The sequence below is a fragment of the Anomaloglossus baeobatrachus genome, chromosome 11, assembly GCF_048569485.1.
Source record: "Anomaloglossus baeobatrachus isolate aAnoBae1 chromosome 11, aAnoBae1.hap1, whole genome shotgun sequence".
NCBI classification, from domain to species: domain Eukaryota; kingdom Metazoa; phylum Chordata; class Amphibia; order Anura; family Aromobatidae; genus Anomaloglossus; species Anomaloglossus baeobatrachus.
Genome location: NC_134363.1, coordinates 73,937,740 through 73,955,264, shown reverse-complemented (window position 1 = coordinate 73,955,264; position 17,525 = coordinate 73,937,740).

Below are 17,525 nucleotides of genomic sequence, written 5' to 3'. Positions count from 1 at the left end.
AAAGGACATATTCATGGTGTTGGTATCATTCAGGTAGTTGATAAAACCTGTGAAGTCCTCCTCCGTCCCATCCCACACCATGAATACGTCATCCACATATCTCAGAAACAATTTCACATATTTTAGAAAAGGATTTGCGCAATCAAAAATGTAAACGCCTTCAAAAAAGCCTAAAAAAATATTAGCCATAGCGCAAGACACGGGGGTACCCATTGCAGTACCCTCGCACTGCACATACCACTTATTAAGGAACATGAAAGCATTTTTTGAAAGTACAAACTCAAGGGCCTCACTGACAAAGTCACAGTACAACTGAGATTTTCCACTGCGTGCTACTGTTTCTTTTACTGCCTGAACACCTAAATTTTGTGGAATTCGTGTGTACAAACTTTCCACATCGATGGACACTAAACTAAAGCTCTCCTGCCAATCAAATCCCTTTAACAATGACACAAAATCATTGCTATCCTTGACATAAGAAGGGATTTTTTTCATAAGCGGCCTCAATAGCCAATCTAAATAGTGGGACAAAGGTTCAGTCAAAGAACCAATGCCGGCCACTATTGGGCGGCCAGGTGGGTTAGTGCTGTCCTTATGTATTTTAGGTATAGCATACCAATTACATTTTTGATTGCGCAAATCCTTTTCTAAAATATGTGAAATTGTTTCTGAGATATGTGGATGACGTATTCATGGTGTGGGATGGGTCGGAGGAGGACTTCACAGGTTTTATCAACTACCTGAATGATACCAACACCATGAATATGTCCTTTACTTCATGTTTTGGAGGCAACACTATCACATTTTTAGACATAGAGGTTACAATAGAAGAAGGAGTAATATCAACAAGGGTGTTCAGGAAACCTACTGCTTCCAACTCCCTTTTGCACTTCCAAAGTGCCCATCCAAATCATACAAAGGTAGCTTTACCCTATTCACAGTTTTTGAGACTCAAAAGATTTAATAGTAAAAAAGAGAGCTTTGAAATACAGGCGGAGGATTTAAAATCGAGGCTGTTAGCACGGGGCTACCCCAAGGCACTGGTGAATTCAACTTATGAGAAAGTTTTATTTGAAGATTCTGAGACTTTTGAAATCAGCCCACCTTCTGGTTCTGGAGATTCCTCACAGAGCCAAATGAAAAGAAAAAAAGTAAGAAGGGAAAATAACGCCTCTAAAAGGTTTTTGTTCAGCTTTAGGTTTGGCCCACTGGATGGTGTAATTAGAAAAGCCATAAAAAAGAACTGGCATATTCTCACGGATGACCCTGATTTGAAAGAAATGACAGATGGAGGTCCGTTAATCTCTTATAGACGATGTAATAATCTAAGGGATCTACTAGTGAAAAATAGATTGAGCAGTCCATCCACATGGCTGGAAAAAAGTTCCTTGGTTGGGAACTTTCGTTGCGGCCATTGTAGGTTTTGTACCTTACATCTCACCGGTACATCTTTACATATAGGTTCCTTCTCACACCAAGTGAAGCAATTTATTTCCTGCAAAACGAAGTATGTAGTTTACGTGATTGTGTGCCCATGTGGAAGATTCTACATCGGGAAAACAATCAGGTGTATGTACGTACGTTTTAGAGAACATTACAAATCCATCACCTCAGGGAAAGGTTCCCCAAGATTGATAGAACATATTTGTTCTGAGCACGGAGGTAACCCTAATGTCCTACGGTTTGCAGGTTTGGCCCAGGTTTCCCTGCCTCCTCAGGGAGGCGATTTGCATAAATTGTTGCTACAAAAGGAAGCAAAAATGATAATAAAATTTGGAGCTCAGGGGGACCTGGGTTTGAATGATCGTAACGATCTGGCAGCCTTTTTGTAATATTTTTGCAATATTTTTGTAGGCTTTGTAGTCTTGCTTTTTGATCATTTCAGTTTTCTTGACTGACCAATTAATGAGAGAATATATCTTTGATAATGGTAACACTAATGTGATAGTTTGCATCAGGAGTTAAAAAATTCTTGATGTCCTAGTACGTTCTGATTTTTTCCTTATATGTATGTGAATCTTTTATGGATAATGTCTATTGTATGACGTGTTTTAAGATGTTTTAAGTAAGATATTTGTTTGCATTTAGACAAAATGTTGATTCACGATGATTCCTTTGTTTTTACTATGCGGTGACGTGACTTTGGATGCACTCCCCTTTTTAAGGCGGACACGGTCACTCCCACATTGTGGACCCGTAGAAGTCTGATCTACAGACGAAACGGCCGTCGTCCTCCTGGAGGGACTCGCATCCAAGCCACCCGCCGCTTTTTACCTGCACCGACTATGAAACATGGTTGAATAAAAATCCTTCAGCACAGCAGCCGTATGCGGTCTATTCCTTCTCTCTTTCGTTGGATCACCTGGCTATCCTGTCTGTTTGACCAGCACGCTGCGCCTGAAGCTCATCGAGCGCTACACTTCAATTTCCAGCACATGTGCCACGGAATCAAAAGGTAACCTGAGGGCAGGCGGTGCAGGACTTTTTCTTTCTGATTGCACTATTGTAGTATAGCCCTTTGGCAGGGCAGCTAAAAATTGGGAAGCTCCACATTGTCCCTGGATAGAGACGTCCATGATGGCCTGTAAACCTGAAGTGCCCATTGTAAGGAAGTGGGTCTATTGTAGTATAGCCCTTTGGCAGGGCAGCCAAAAATTGGGAAGCTCCACATTGTCCCTGGATAGAGACGTGCATGATAGCCTGTAAACCTGAAGTGCCCATTGTAAGGAAGTGGGTCTATTGTAGTATAGCCCTTTGGCAGGGCAGCCAAAAATTGGGAAGCTCCACATTGTCCCTTGATAGAGACGTCCATGATGGCCTGTAAACCTGAAGTGCCCATTGTAAGGAAGTGGGTCTATTGTAGTATAGCCCTTTGGCAGGGCAGCCAAAAATTGGGAAGCTCCACATTGTCCCTGGATAGAGACGTGCATGATGGCCTGTAAACCTGAAGTGCCCATTGTAAGGAAGTGGGTCTATTGTAGTATAGCCCTTTGGCAGGGCAGCCAAAAATTGGGAAGCTCCACATTGTCCCTTGATAGAGACGTGCATGAGGGCCTGTAAACCTGAAGTGCCCATTGTAAGGAAGTGGGTCTATTGTAGTATAGCCCTTTGGCAGGCAGCCAAAAATTGGGAAGCTCCACATTGTCCCTGGATAGAGACGTCCATGATGGCCTGTAAACCTGAAGTGCCCATTGTAAGGAAGTGGGTCTATTGTAGTATAGCCCTTTGGCAGGGCAGCCAAAAATTGGGAAGCTCCACATTGTCCCTGGATAGAGACGTCCATGATGGCCTGTAAACCTGAAGTGCCCATTGTAAGGAAGTGGGTCTATTGTAGTATAGCCCTTTGGCAGGGCAGCCAAAAATTGGGAAGCTCCACATTGTCCCTGGATAGAGACGTGCATGATAGCCTGTAAACCTGAAGTGCCCATTGTAAGGAAGTGGGTCTATTGTAGTATAGCCCTTTGGCAGGGCAGCCAAAAATTGGGAAGCTCCACATTGTCCCTTGATAGAGACGTCCATGATGGCCTGTAAACCTGAAGTGCCCATTGTAAGGAAGTGGGTCTATTGTAGTATAGCCCTTTGGCAGGGCAGCCAAAAATTGGGAAGCTCCACATTGTCCCTGGATAGAGACGTGCATGATGGCCTGTAAACCTGAAGTGCCCATTGTAAGGAAGTGGGTCTATTGTAGTATAGCCCTTTGGCAGGGCAGCCAAAAATTGGGAAGCTCCACATTGTCCCTTGATAGAGACGTGCATGAGGGCCTGTAAACCTGAAGTGCCCATTGTAAGGAAGTGGGTCTATTGTAGTATAGCCCTTTGGCAGGCAGCCAAAAATTGGGAAGCTCCACATTGTCCCTGGATAGAGACGTCCATGATGGCCTGTAAACCTGAAGTGCCCATTGTAAGGAAGTGGGTCTATTGTAGTATAGCCCTTTGGCAGGGCAGCCAAAAATTGGGAAGCTCCACATTGTCCCTGGATAGAGACGTGCATGATGGCCTGTAAACCTGAAGTGCCCATTGTAAGGAAGTGGGTCTATTGTAGTATAGCCCTTTGGCAGGGCAGCCAAAAATTGGGAAGCTCCACATTGTCCCTTGATAGACGTGCATGAGGGCCTGTAAACCTGAAGTGCCCATTGTAAGGAAGTGGGTCTATTGTAGTATAACCCTTTGGCAGGGCAGCTAAAAATTGGGAAGCTCCACATTGTCCCTGGATAGAGACGTGCTGAGGGCCTCAAAACATTGTTCCCATTGCAAAGGAGCGGGTCTCCTGTCGTTGTAATGTCCATTCTAAAAGAATGGGCAAAAAAAATTACCACTGGGGGTATACCTGAAACAAAGGCCTAAGTATTGTAACGTTCATCATGGTGGCGCATGAGGAGAAGGAGGAGCAGTCCTGCGATTATCCAAAGTCCAGAAGTGTGTACCCATGGGTGAGTGGAAGTACATGGCAAAATTCCCGTTACAAAATTTAAATTCCGCTCTCATTTGCTGGTGGTGTGGTGAAGTCTGGCCCAATCCAACCCTTGTTCATCTTGATCAGAGTCAGCCTGTCAGCATTTTCAGTTGACAGGCGGGTGCGTTTATCTGTAATGATTCCACCTGCGGCACTAAAAACACGCTCTGACAAAACGCTAGCGGCAGGGCAGGCCAGGACTTCCAAGGCGTAGAGAGCCAATTCATGCCACGTGTCCAGCTTGGATACCCAATAATTGTAAGGCACAGAGGAATGTCGGAGTACAGTTGTTCGATCTGCAAGGTACTACTTGAGCATCTGGGCAAATTTAGGATTTCTTGTGGCACTACCCCGCACCTCAGGGGCTGTGGTACGTGAGGGGCTGAGAAAACTGTCCCACATCTTAAAGACTGTTCCCCTACCTCTGTCGGATTGGACTTGTGCCCCTCACGGCTGTACGCCTTGGTTGTCCACTGATTCCTGACCTATGACGCTAGCGTTTTGTGAGGGGAATGCTTTGCCTACTTCCGTGACTATGGCCTTCCGGAACTGCAGCATTTTGGCTGACCTCTCCGCCTCAGGAATAAGAGACATAAAGTTCTCCTTGTAGCGTGGGTCTAACAGTGTTACCAACCAGTAATGATTGTCGGCCAAGATGTTCTTAACGCGAGGGTCATGAGACAGGCAGCTTACCATAAAGTCAGCCATGTGCGCCAGACTCTTAACAGCCAACACTTCAGTATCCAGACCAACACGATGACTGAACATGCTGTCCTCCTCCTCCTCCTCATCTACCCTGTCCTCTGGCCAGCCACGCTGAACTGAGGATATGACTGGTGTGCATGTCATATCCTCAATTTGGCCGGAGAGTTGCTCCATGTCTTCATCCTCCTCCTCCTTGTCATAGTCCTCCACTGCACGTTGTGATGAGACGAGGCTGGGCTGTGTGTTATCACCCACACCCACTACTGTTTCTTGCTCCAACTCATCGCGCTCCGCCTGCAATGCATCATGTTTGTTTTTGAGCAGAGACCGTTTTAGAAGGCAGAGAAGCGCTATGGTGACGCTAATAATGGCGTCATTGCCGCTCACCATCTTGGTGGAGTCCTCAAAGTTTTGGAGGATGGTACATAGGTCGGACATCCATCTCCACTCCTCAGGTGTTACATGTGGAGTTTGACCCATTTTCCAACGGCTTAGGTGATGCAGGTACTCAACAACTGCCCTCTTCTGCTCACATATCCTGACCAACATGTGCAGAGTTGAATTCCAACGCGTGGGGACATCACACACCAGTCTGTGAGCCGGAAGATGCAAACGACGCTGAAAGCCAGCAAGGCCGGCTGAAGCAGTAGGTGACTTTCGAAAATGTGCAGACAGGCGGCGAACTTTTACCAGCAGATCAGACAGCTCTGGGTATGACTTTAGAAACCGCTGAACCACGAGGTTGAGCACATGGGCCACGCATGGAACATGTGTCAGCTGGCCTCGCCTCAATGCCGCCACCAGGTTCCGGCCATTGTCACACACGACCTTTCCTGGCTTTAGGTTCAGAGGTGTGAGCCAGTGATCTGCCTGCTGTTGCAGAGCTGTCCACACCTCTTCTGCATTGTGGGGTTTGTCACCTATGCAGATTAGCTTCAGCACAGCCTGTTGCCGCTTCGCCGAGGCAGTGCTGCAGTACTTCCAGCTTGGAACTGGTGTGGAGGGTAAAGTGGATGAGAATGCGCAGGAGGAGGAGGAGGCTGAAGAGCATGACATTCTGGAGCTGTAGAGTGTGGGTGAAACCCTGACTGAGGTAGGGCCTGCAAACCTTGGTGTGCGAAGGACGTGTTCCGTCCCTCGGTCAGAATGGGTCCCAGCTTCCACAATATTAACCCAGTGTGCTGTCAACGAGATGTAGCGGCCTTGCCCACAAGCACTTGTCCACGTGTCTGTGGTTAGGTGGACTTTGGGTGAAACAGCGTTGTTCAGGGCACGTGTGATGTTTTGTGACACGTGGTTATGCAATGCGGGGACGGCACACCGGGAGAAATAGTGGCGGCTGGGGACCGAGTAACGTGGGACAGCTGCCGCCATCAGGTCGCGGAATGCTTCTGTCTCCACCAGCCTAAAAGGCAACATTTCCAGCGCAAGCAGTCGCGAAATGTTAGCATTTAGAAGTGTGGCATGTGGGGCGTTGGCAGTGTATTTGCGCCTGCGTTCAAAGGTTTGCTGAATGGATAACTGAACGCTGCGCTGGGACAAGGACGTGCTTGATGATGGTGTTATTTCTGCGTGGGCAACTGCAGGTGCAGGGCCGGAGGAGGCTTGTTCGAGGGCATCATGAACAGGGGATTGGCTCGAATGCACAACAAGTGAAGACGTAGCAGTGACATCAGCAATCACTACTCCTCGACTCTGTTGTACATCCCACAAAGTCGGGTGCTTGGCTGACATGTGCCTGATCATGCTGGTGGTGGTCAGGCTGCTAGTTTTGGTACCCCTGCTGATGCTGGCATGGCAGGTGTTGCAAATGGCCTTTTTAGAATCATCTGGAGCCAACTTAAAAAACTGCCAGACTCGGGAAGACCTAACATTTGTACAGGCACCTTGTGTCGTGTTGTTGTTCCGGGTAATGGTTGCCTGACTTCCGCCTGGGGCCACCACACTGCTTCTTACTGCCTGTTAGGATGCAACGCCTCCTTCCCCCTGTGCACTGCTGTCCTCGCTCTGTATATCCTCCTGCCAGGTTGGGTCAGTTACTGGATCATCCACCACGTCGTCTTCCTCTTCTGCACCCTGCTCCTCCTCCTGACTTCCTGACAATTGTGTCTCATCATCGTCCACCCCTTGTGGAGACACGTTGCCAACTTCGTGAGAACGTGGCTGCTCAAATATTTGGGCATCTGTACATACGATCTCCTCATGACCCACTTCAACAGGAGCTTGCGAGAGGCCAGAATGTGCAAATGGAAACGTGAACAGCTCTTCCGAGTGTCCAAGTGTGGGATCAGTAATGTCCGTGGACGTGTACTCGGCCTGGTGGTAGGAAGGAGGATCAGGTTCCGAAATGTGCGGTGCAGTATCACGGCTACTGACACTTGACCGTGTGGAAGACAGAATGTTTGTGGTGGTGCCAATCTGACTGGAAGCATTATCCGCTATCCAACTAACAACCTGTTGACACTGGTCTTGGTTCAAGAGCGGTGTACTGCTGCGGTCCCCAAGAATTTTGGACAGGACGTGCGAGCGAGTAGATGTGGCCCTTTGTTGTGGCGAAATTAGAGCTTGCACACGACCTCGGCCTCTGCCTGCACCACCATCACATCCACTTCCTTGTTCGTTGCCAACGCCCTTGCGCATATTGCAATGCTGTGCTGACGTGTATTATTCACTAGACTTGTGCGTTATATACTAGTTTGTGCAAAACGCAATTAAGTGCACCTGTACGCTGCCACCGACTGCCACACACGTGCGTTTTTTAAATGCAAGCACGGACGCAATAAGAACCTAACAGGTTTTTAGGAGCGACAATTACTGAGAAGTCTGACACTATCAGACACTGCTGACGTGTATTATTCACTAGACTTGTGCGTTATATAATAGTTTGTGCAAAACGCAATTAAGTGCACCTGTACGCTGCCACCGACTGCCACACACGTGCGTTTTTTAAATGCAAGCACGGACGCAATAAGAACCTAACAGGTTTTTAGGAGCGACAATTACTGAGAAGTCTGACACTATCAGGACTGTTTTAGACTGTGTACACCAGCCCCAGATATGATGAAGGCTGGTATACGGTCACCACTAGGAATGGCTATATACCCTGCCTGCCTGCCTGCCTGTATACAGCAACAATAGTCCTGAGAAGGACTCTTCTGGTCACTGACCTGTATTCCGACCTGGCTATACCCTGCCTGCCCTGCCTGTATACAGCAACAATAGTCCTGAAAAGGACTCTTCTCCTGTACTCTGACCTGGCTATACCCTGCCTGCCTGTATACAACTACAATAGTCCTGAGAAGGACTTCTGGTCACACTGTTTGCAGCCCTGCTACGGAAATAACTATAAAGGGCCGCAAACCTTTCCCTGAAGCAGCAACCCTCTCCCTGCACTGACTGTCTGGATGGCTGTGAGCAGAGCACAGCGCGCCCGCCGGTATAAAGGCTCGGTCACGCTGTGCGGGCCGGCCAATCACTGCAATTCCACAACTAACAGGGCTGTGGCATTGCAGTGGTCCGCCAGCCAATCCCTGCATGAGGGCTGGCTCTCAAAAGAGCGCCAACATGCAGGGATGAAGACCACGAGTACAGCACGAGTATCGCGAGATTACTCGGTCCCCGCCAAGTAGCCCGAGTACAGTGATACTCGTGCGAGTACCGAGTAGTGACAAGCATACTCGCTCAACACTACTAGTTACCTCTGAATGTACTGTAGATGGTATAGATACATTGAGATTTATCTGGATATAATGTGACAGTCGTTGTGCATACATGTGAGTCAAATTTTTGAGGTAGATATTTAATTAGTACTGACCATCTATATATATATTTAGCGGTATATGCAGAGCCTGATTAAGGTTGGTGGGGGCCCCTGGGCAGAAAATCTGGTGGGGGCCCCATAAACGTTAACATTTTTAGCCATAACAGTAGAGCGCGAACTGTAGCATTTAGATATAAATCCAATGAATATCTTACCCTGTTCTGCCACATTCAGATTTACAGTACTACAATACAGATACAGTCCATGTTAACTCACAGCTGTAACTTATACACACAGTACAATACAGACACAGTCCAGGATCACTCACAGCTGTCACTTATACACACAGTACAATACAGATACAGTCCAGGATAACTCACAGCTGTCACTTATACACACAGTACAATACAGATACAGTCCAGGATAACTCACAGCTGTCACTTATACACACAGTACAATACAGATACAGTACAGGATAACTCACAGCCGTCACTTATACACACAGTACAATACAGATACAGTCCATGTTAACTCACAGCTGTAACTTATACACACAGTACAATACAGACACAGTCCAGGATCACTCACAGCTGTCACTTATACACACAGTACAATACAGATACAGTACAGGATAACTCACAGCCGTCACTTATACACACAGTACAATACAGATACAGTCCATGTTAACTCACAGCTGTAACTTATACACACAGTACAATACAGACACAGTCCAGGATCACTCACAGCTGTCACTTATACACACAGTACAATACAGATACAGTCCAGGATAACTCACAGCTGTCACTTATACACACAGTACAATACAGATACAGTCCAGGATAACTCACAGCTGTCACTTATACACACAGTACAATACAGATACAGTCCAGGATAACTCACAGCCGTCACTTATACACACAGTACAATACAGATACAGTCCAGGATAACTCACAGCTGTAACTTATACACACAGTACAATACAGATACAGTCCAGGATAACTCACAGCCGTCACTTATACACACAGTACAATACAGATACAGTCCAGGATCACTCACAGCTGTCACTTATACACACAGTACAATACAGATACAGTACAGGATAACTCACAGCCGTCACTTATACACACAGTACAATACAGATACAGTCCATGTTAACTCACAGCTGTAACTTATACACACAGTACAATACAGACACAGTCCAGGATCACTCACAGCTGTCACTTATACACACAGTACAATACAGATACAGTCCAGGATAACTCACAGCTGTCACTTATACACACAGTACAATACAGATACAGTCCAGGATAACTCACAGCTGTCACTTATACACACAGTACAATACAGATACAGTCCAGGATAACTCACAGCCGTCACTTATACACACAGTACAATACAGATACAGTCCAGGATAACTCACAGCTGTAACTTATACACACAGTACAATACAGATACAGTCCAGGATAACTCACAGCCGTCACTTATACACACAGTACAATACAGATACAGTCCAGGATAACTCACAGCTGTCACTTATACACACAGTACAATACAGATACAGTACAGGATAACTCACAGCCGTCACTTATACACACAGTACAATACAGATACAGTCCATGTTAACTCACAGCTGTAACTTATACACACAGTACAATACAGACACAGTCCAGGATCACTCACAGCTGTCACTTATACACACAGTATAATACAGACACAGTCCAGGATCACTCACAGCTGTCACTTATACACACAGTACAATACAGATACAGTCCAGGATAACTCACAGCTGTCACTTATACACACAGTACAATACAGATACAGTCCAGGATAACTCACAGCTGTAACTTATACACACAGTACAATACAGATACAGTACAGGATAACTCACAGCCGTCACTTATACACACAGTACAATACAGATACAGTCCAGGATAACTCACAGCTGTAACTTATACACACAGTACAATACAGATACAGTCCAGGATCACTCACAGCCGTCACTTATACACACAGTACAATACAGATACAGTCCAGGATCACTCACAGCTGCCACTTATACACACAGTAAAATACAGACACAGTCCAGGATCACTCACAGCCATCACTTATACACAGTACAATACAGACACAGTCCAGGATCACTCACAGCCGTCACTTATACACACAGTACAATACAGACACAGTCCAGGATCACTCACAGCTGTCACTTATACACAGTACAATACAGACACAGTCCAGGATAACTCACAGCTGTCACTTATACACACAGTACAATACAGATACAGTCCAGGATCACTCACAGCCGTCACTTATACACAGAAAGTAGAGTTACTCACATATTTTTAATTGATCCCAATGTTAAGGCAGCCAGGGACGGCTCCAGGTTTTTTTGGTCCCCGGTTGAGTCTCAGTGGGCCCCATCCACACACAGACACGCAGATACACATACAGGCATACGTACATATACATATTTGAAGACAAATTCACAAAAATACATTTAAACAGACAAATATATGCACAGTCATATACACTGACATACATGCAGACACAGACGCATTACAGGTATTAATATGGAGAAGTCACAAGCAGCCTCACTCACCTCCCCCGCTTGTTTCCAGCTCCTCCAGGACATATGGCTGTGTTGCATGATGGCCATCAACAACAGACATGACTGCACACCATGCACACTGACACAGCATTGCTGTATATACATCACAGGAGGGGCTGGGGCCTACAATATATACATTACAGGGGGGACAGGGGGCATACACATTACTGGGGGGGGCATAGACGTTACTGGAGTGGCAAACAGCTCTGGTGGCGTACACATTACTGGGATGGGCGGTTTAGCGCTCTGGGGGACCCATATAGTTCTGGGGTGCCGCATAGACTGCTCTGATTCATATATACACACATACAGCTCTGCTTCACACACACACACACACACACACACACACACACAGCTCTGCTTCACACCACACATCTTTTTTCAGCTCTGCTTCACACACACACACAGCACTGCTTCACACACACACATCTTTCTTCAGCTTTGCTTCACACACACAGCTCTGCTTCACACCACACATCTTTCTTCAGCTCTGCTTCACACACACACACACACACACACAGCTCTGCTTCTCACACACACAGCTCTGCTTCTCTGCTTCACACACACACAGCTCTGCTTCACACACACACAGCTCCGCTTCACACCACACATCTTTCTTCAGCTCTGCTTCACACCACACATCTTTCTTCAGCTCTGCTTCACACACACAGCTCTGCTTCACACCACACATCTATCTTCAGCTCTGCTTCACACACACACACAGCTCTGCTTCACACACACGGCTCTGCTTCACACACACTCACACACACACACAGACACACACACACAGCTCTGCTTCACACACACAGCTCTGCTTCACACAACACATCTTTCTTCAGCTCTGCTTCACACACACACACACACACAAACAGCTCTGCTTCACACACACACGGCTCTGCTGCACACACACACACACAGCTCTGCTTCACACACACTCACACACACACACAGCTCTGCTTCACACACACAGCTCTGCTTCACACACACACACACACACAAACACACACAGCTCTGCTTCACACACACAGCTCTGCTTCACACACACACACACACACACACACAGCTCTGCTTCACACCACACATCTTTCTTCAGCTCTGCTTCACACACACACACACACAGCTCTGCTTCACACACACACGGCTCTGCTTCACACACACACACAGCTCTGCTTCACACACACACACACACACACACACACACACAGCTCTGCTTCACACCACACATCTTTCTTCAGCTCTGCTTCACACACACACACACACACACAGCTCTGCTTCACACACACAGCTCTGCTTCACACACACACACACACACACACACTCTGCTTCACACCACACATCTTTCTTCAGCTCTGCTTCACACGCACACAGCTCTGCTTCACACCACACATCTTTCTACAGCTCTGCTTCACACACACAGCTCTGCTTCACACCACACATCTTTCTTCAGCTCTGCTTCACACACACACACACACACACACACAGCTCTGCTTCACACACACACACACACACAGCTCTGCTTCACACCACAAATCTTTCTTCAGCTCTGCTTCACACACACACACAGGTCTGCTTCACACACGCACATGGCTCTGCTTCACACACACACACGGCTCTGCTTCACACACACACACACACACACACAGCTCTGCTTCACACACACACACACACACACAGCTCTGCTTCACACCACACATCTTTTTTCAGCTCTGCTTCACGCACACAGCTCTGCTTCACACACACACGGCTCTGCTTCACACACACACACAGCTCTGCTTCACACACACACACAGCTCTGCTTCACACACACACACAGCTCTGCTTCACACACACACACAGCTCTGCTTCACACACACACATACACACACACACACACCGGACTGCTTCACACACACACCGCTCTGCTTCTCACACACTCACACACAGCTCTGCATCACACCACACATCTTTCTTCAGCTCTGCCCTTACCTGCTCTGATGCCATCCTCCTGCTGCTCCGGTATAGGCCGCCATCCTCCTGCTGCTGTTCCGGTGCCGCGGCCATCCTCCTGCTCCGGTTAGTCTCCTCTCCTGGCCGCGCGTGGGTCTTTCCTCCGTGGCCGCACGCGTGGGTCTTTTCCTCCGCGGCCGCACGCGTGGGTCTTTTCCTCCGTGGTCGCGCGCGTGGGTCTTTTCCTCCGCGGCCGCGCGCGTGGGTCTTTTCCTCCGCGGCCGCGCGCGTGGGTCTTTTCCTCCGCGGCCGCGCGCGTGGGTCTTTTCCTCCGCGGCCGCGCGCGTGGGTCTTTTCCTCCGCGGCCGCGCGCGTGGGTCTTTTCCTCTGCGGCCGCGCGCGTGTGTCTTTTCCTCCGCGGCCGCGCGCGTGTGTCTTCTCCGCCGCGGCGTCCTGCTGTGACGTCCGCGGCGTCCTGCTGTGATGTCCGCAGCATTGGACGCCGCAGCAGAGCAGGGAGCAGGCACACCTCTGACCCCGGAAGTACAGGCGATGGTACTTCCGAGGTCAATCAGCGTCCTGCACCCGCAGTTTGTTTTTGCGTCTTAGAGACGCAGATACAAATAAATGTAGGTGCTCCCCCCCCCCCGAAAACACAGCTGATTTAGACTGTCTTTACGGAGGGGGAGCGGGTGTGAAGAAAAGAAAAAAAATTGCTGACGGGTGGCAAGTATGGCCCTGGTGGTGGGGGCCCCCCTTGGAAGCTCTTTTGGTGGGGGCCCCGGGGCTGAAGCCCCGCCTGCCCCGCCTATAATCCGGCCCTGGGTATATGTATAACTGATTGCTGTCCGTACATACAGGCTTTGAGTAAGCCACGTTTTTTCATTAAACTACCAGCTCAGTGTTTGTAAGGAAGGTAATTGAACCCTCCAAGTATTTTCTTGCTAATTTTTACAATTGGGAGTAACTGAAACCACAAAAATTGATTACATGAAATGATCATATAAATCTGCAATGTATTATATTTAAGATATGATCCTGTCTTGAGAATAACAATTACCAAGCATATATTGTTGTTCCCTACCATTACCTGCACTAATGAATAATTATATTTAATAATAATAAAAATTAAATTTGTATTCAATTATGTGTTTGGGCTTTTATGATCGCTTTCTCCTCCTTTCTTCGTTTTGATGGCGTAGACGTAGAAAGACTCACAGGTAAAAATAAATCCTGTAATAGGAATGCCTGAGCCCGTATGTGGGGGGAAATCAGACTGCACTTCTGGACATTATTGCACTGAATACAGTACACTGAGGTAACAGCTCCACACATAACATTTTGCCTCCTTTCACTTATTTCTTCATCACAGTTTCTTGTTTCTCCTCGGTCTCTCTTCCTTTTATTCTAGGACTATGCTGCCACCTTCTGGCCATCTAATATTACTACTCTATGTCCTTTTTTCCTCCATATGCTAATATTTGGAATCTTGTATTATTATTTTTTCCTCCATATTATTACTTTATTAATGGAGTATTTTACTGTCTTGTTGTTTGTAAATTCCAGGTGTCAAGCAGCGGGCCGCTGACCTTCCCATCTAGTAAAATCTAATGTATACATACAGTTAGGTCCAGAAATATTTGGACAGTGACACAATTTTCGCGAGTTGGCCTCTGCATGCCACCACATTGGATTTGAAATGAAACCTCTACAACAGAATTCAAGTGCAGATTGTAACGTTTAATTTGAAGGTTTGAACAAAAATATCTGATAGAAATTGTAGGAATTGTACACATTTCTTTACAAACACTCCACATTTTAGGAGGTCAAAAGTAATTGGACAAATAAACCAAACCCAAACAAAATATTTTTATTTTCAATATTTTGTTGCGAATCCTTTGGAGGCAATCACTGCCTTAAGTCTGGAACCCATGGACATCACCAAACGCTGGGTTTCCTCCTTCTTAATGCTTTGCCAGGCCTTTACAGCCGCAGCCTTCAGGTCTTGCTTGTTTGTGGGTCTTTCCGTCTTAAGTCTGGATTTGAGCAAGTGAAATGCATGCTCAATTGGGTTAAGATCTGGTGATTGACTTGGCCATTGCAGAATGTTCCACTTTTTTGCACCCATGAACTCCTGGGTAGCTTTGGCTGTAGCTTTGGGTCATTGTCCATCTGTACTATGAAGCGCCGTCCGATCAACTTTGCGGCATTTGGCTGAATCTGGGCTGAAAGTATATCCCGGTACACTTCAGAATTCATCCGGCTACTCTTGTCTGCTGTTATGTCATCAATAAACACAAGTGATCCAGTGCCATTGAAAGCCATGCATGCCCATGCCATCACGTTGCCTCCACCATGTTTTACAGAGGATGTGTGTGCCTTGGATCATGTGCCGTTCCCTTTCTTCTCCAAACTTTTTTCTTCCCATCATTCTGGTACAGGTTGATCTTTGTCTCATCTGTCCATAGAATACTTTTCCAGAACTGAGCTGGCTTCATGAGGTGTTTTTCAGCAAATTTATCTCTGGCCTGTCTATTTTTGAAATTGATGAATGGTTTGCATCTAGATGTGAACCCTTTGTATTTACTTTCATGGAGTCTTCTCTTTACTGTTGACTTAGAGACAGATACACCTACTTCACTGAGAGTGTTCTGGACTTCAGTTGATGTTGTGAACGGGTTCTTCTTCACCAAAGAAAGTATGCGGCGATCATCTACCACTGTTGTCATCCGTGGACGCCCAGGCCTTTTTGAGTTCCCAAGCTCACCAGTCAATTCCTTTTTTCTCAGAATGTACCCGACTGTTGATTTTGCTACTACAAGCATGTCTGCTGTCTCTCTGATGGATTTTTTCTTTTTTTTTCAGCCTCAGGATGTTCTGCTTTACCGCAATTGAGAGTTCCTTAGACCGCATGTTGTCTGGTCACAGCAACAGCTTCCAAATGCAAAACCACACACCTGTAATCAACCCCAGACCTTTTAAGTACTTCATTGATTACAGGTTAACGAGGGAGACGCCTTCAGAGTTAATTGCTGCCCTTAGAGTCCCTTGTCCAATTACTTTTGGTCCCTTGAAAAAGAGGAGGCTATGCATTACAGAGCTATGATTCCTAAACCCTTTCTCCGATTTGGATGTGAAAACTCTCATATTGCAGCTGAGAGTGTGCACTTTCAGCCCATATTATATATATAATTGTATTTCTGAACATGTTTTTGTAAACAGTTAAAATAACAAAACTTGTGTCACTGTCCAAATATTTCTGGACCTAACTGTAAATCGGAACGTATTCATTTGTTACCTGTATTCTGTATGATATTTTGCCACCATTATGATTGTATTTTCCTATTATCTAGTGTTATTTTATTTTCTGTTTATTCTTGCAGCTCACATTCTGATGAAGGTCAATTGTATGTGATTGAAACGTCAATTTTTTTTTTTTAAACAATTGCTATTAAAAACTTTTCCTACATTTCTTTTTTGAGTGTTGAGTTTATTTTGCAACATTATTTTGGACTGAACCCCTGCTCGAGCACCACACCTAGAAAGCGTTTATGAATTGCTTATTTATTTCTTGTTATTTACCTCCTTCCCTTTTGCACAATCTGGGTTATTGGCAATAGCAAAATATATGAATTTTGATTCTGCAACTTTTTATGCCCTTTATCACTTCATATCTATTTATTCATCACAATTAGGGTTATGTGTATTATAAATTATTAAAAACATAATTCTTTTCACCAGTTCACTTTGTGCATCTGATACAGGCTATGCGCAATTATTGCAGATTAAATGTATTTACAGTTGGATTTTATCTACTGCAGAGACCTTTAGTGGGTAATATTGCATTTCTTTTTATATGTGGGACATGTTTATCAATTATTGCATTTGGGGTTTTTTTTGCCTTACTAATTGAGAGATGTAATATCTCCCTACATTTGCTTTTTTCTTTTACCATGTGTATTTCTGCATCTCTTGTGCTTTGTACATGTGGGCAATTTTTCTCTGGAGGGATTAGTTTCATTGTGTATATCCCCTTCTCTTTTATCTATGTGTTTTCTATCTATGTGCTATATC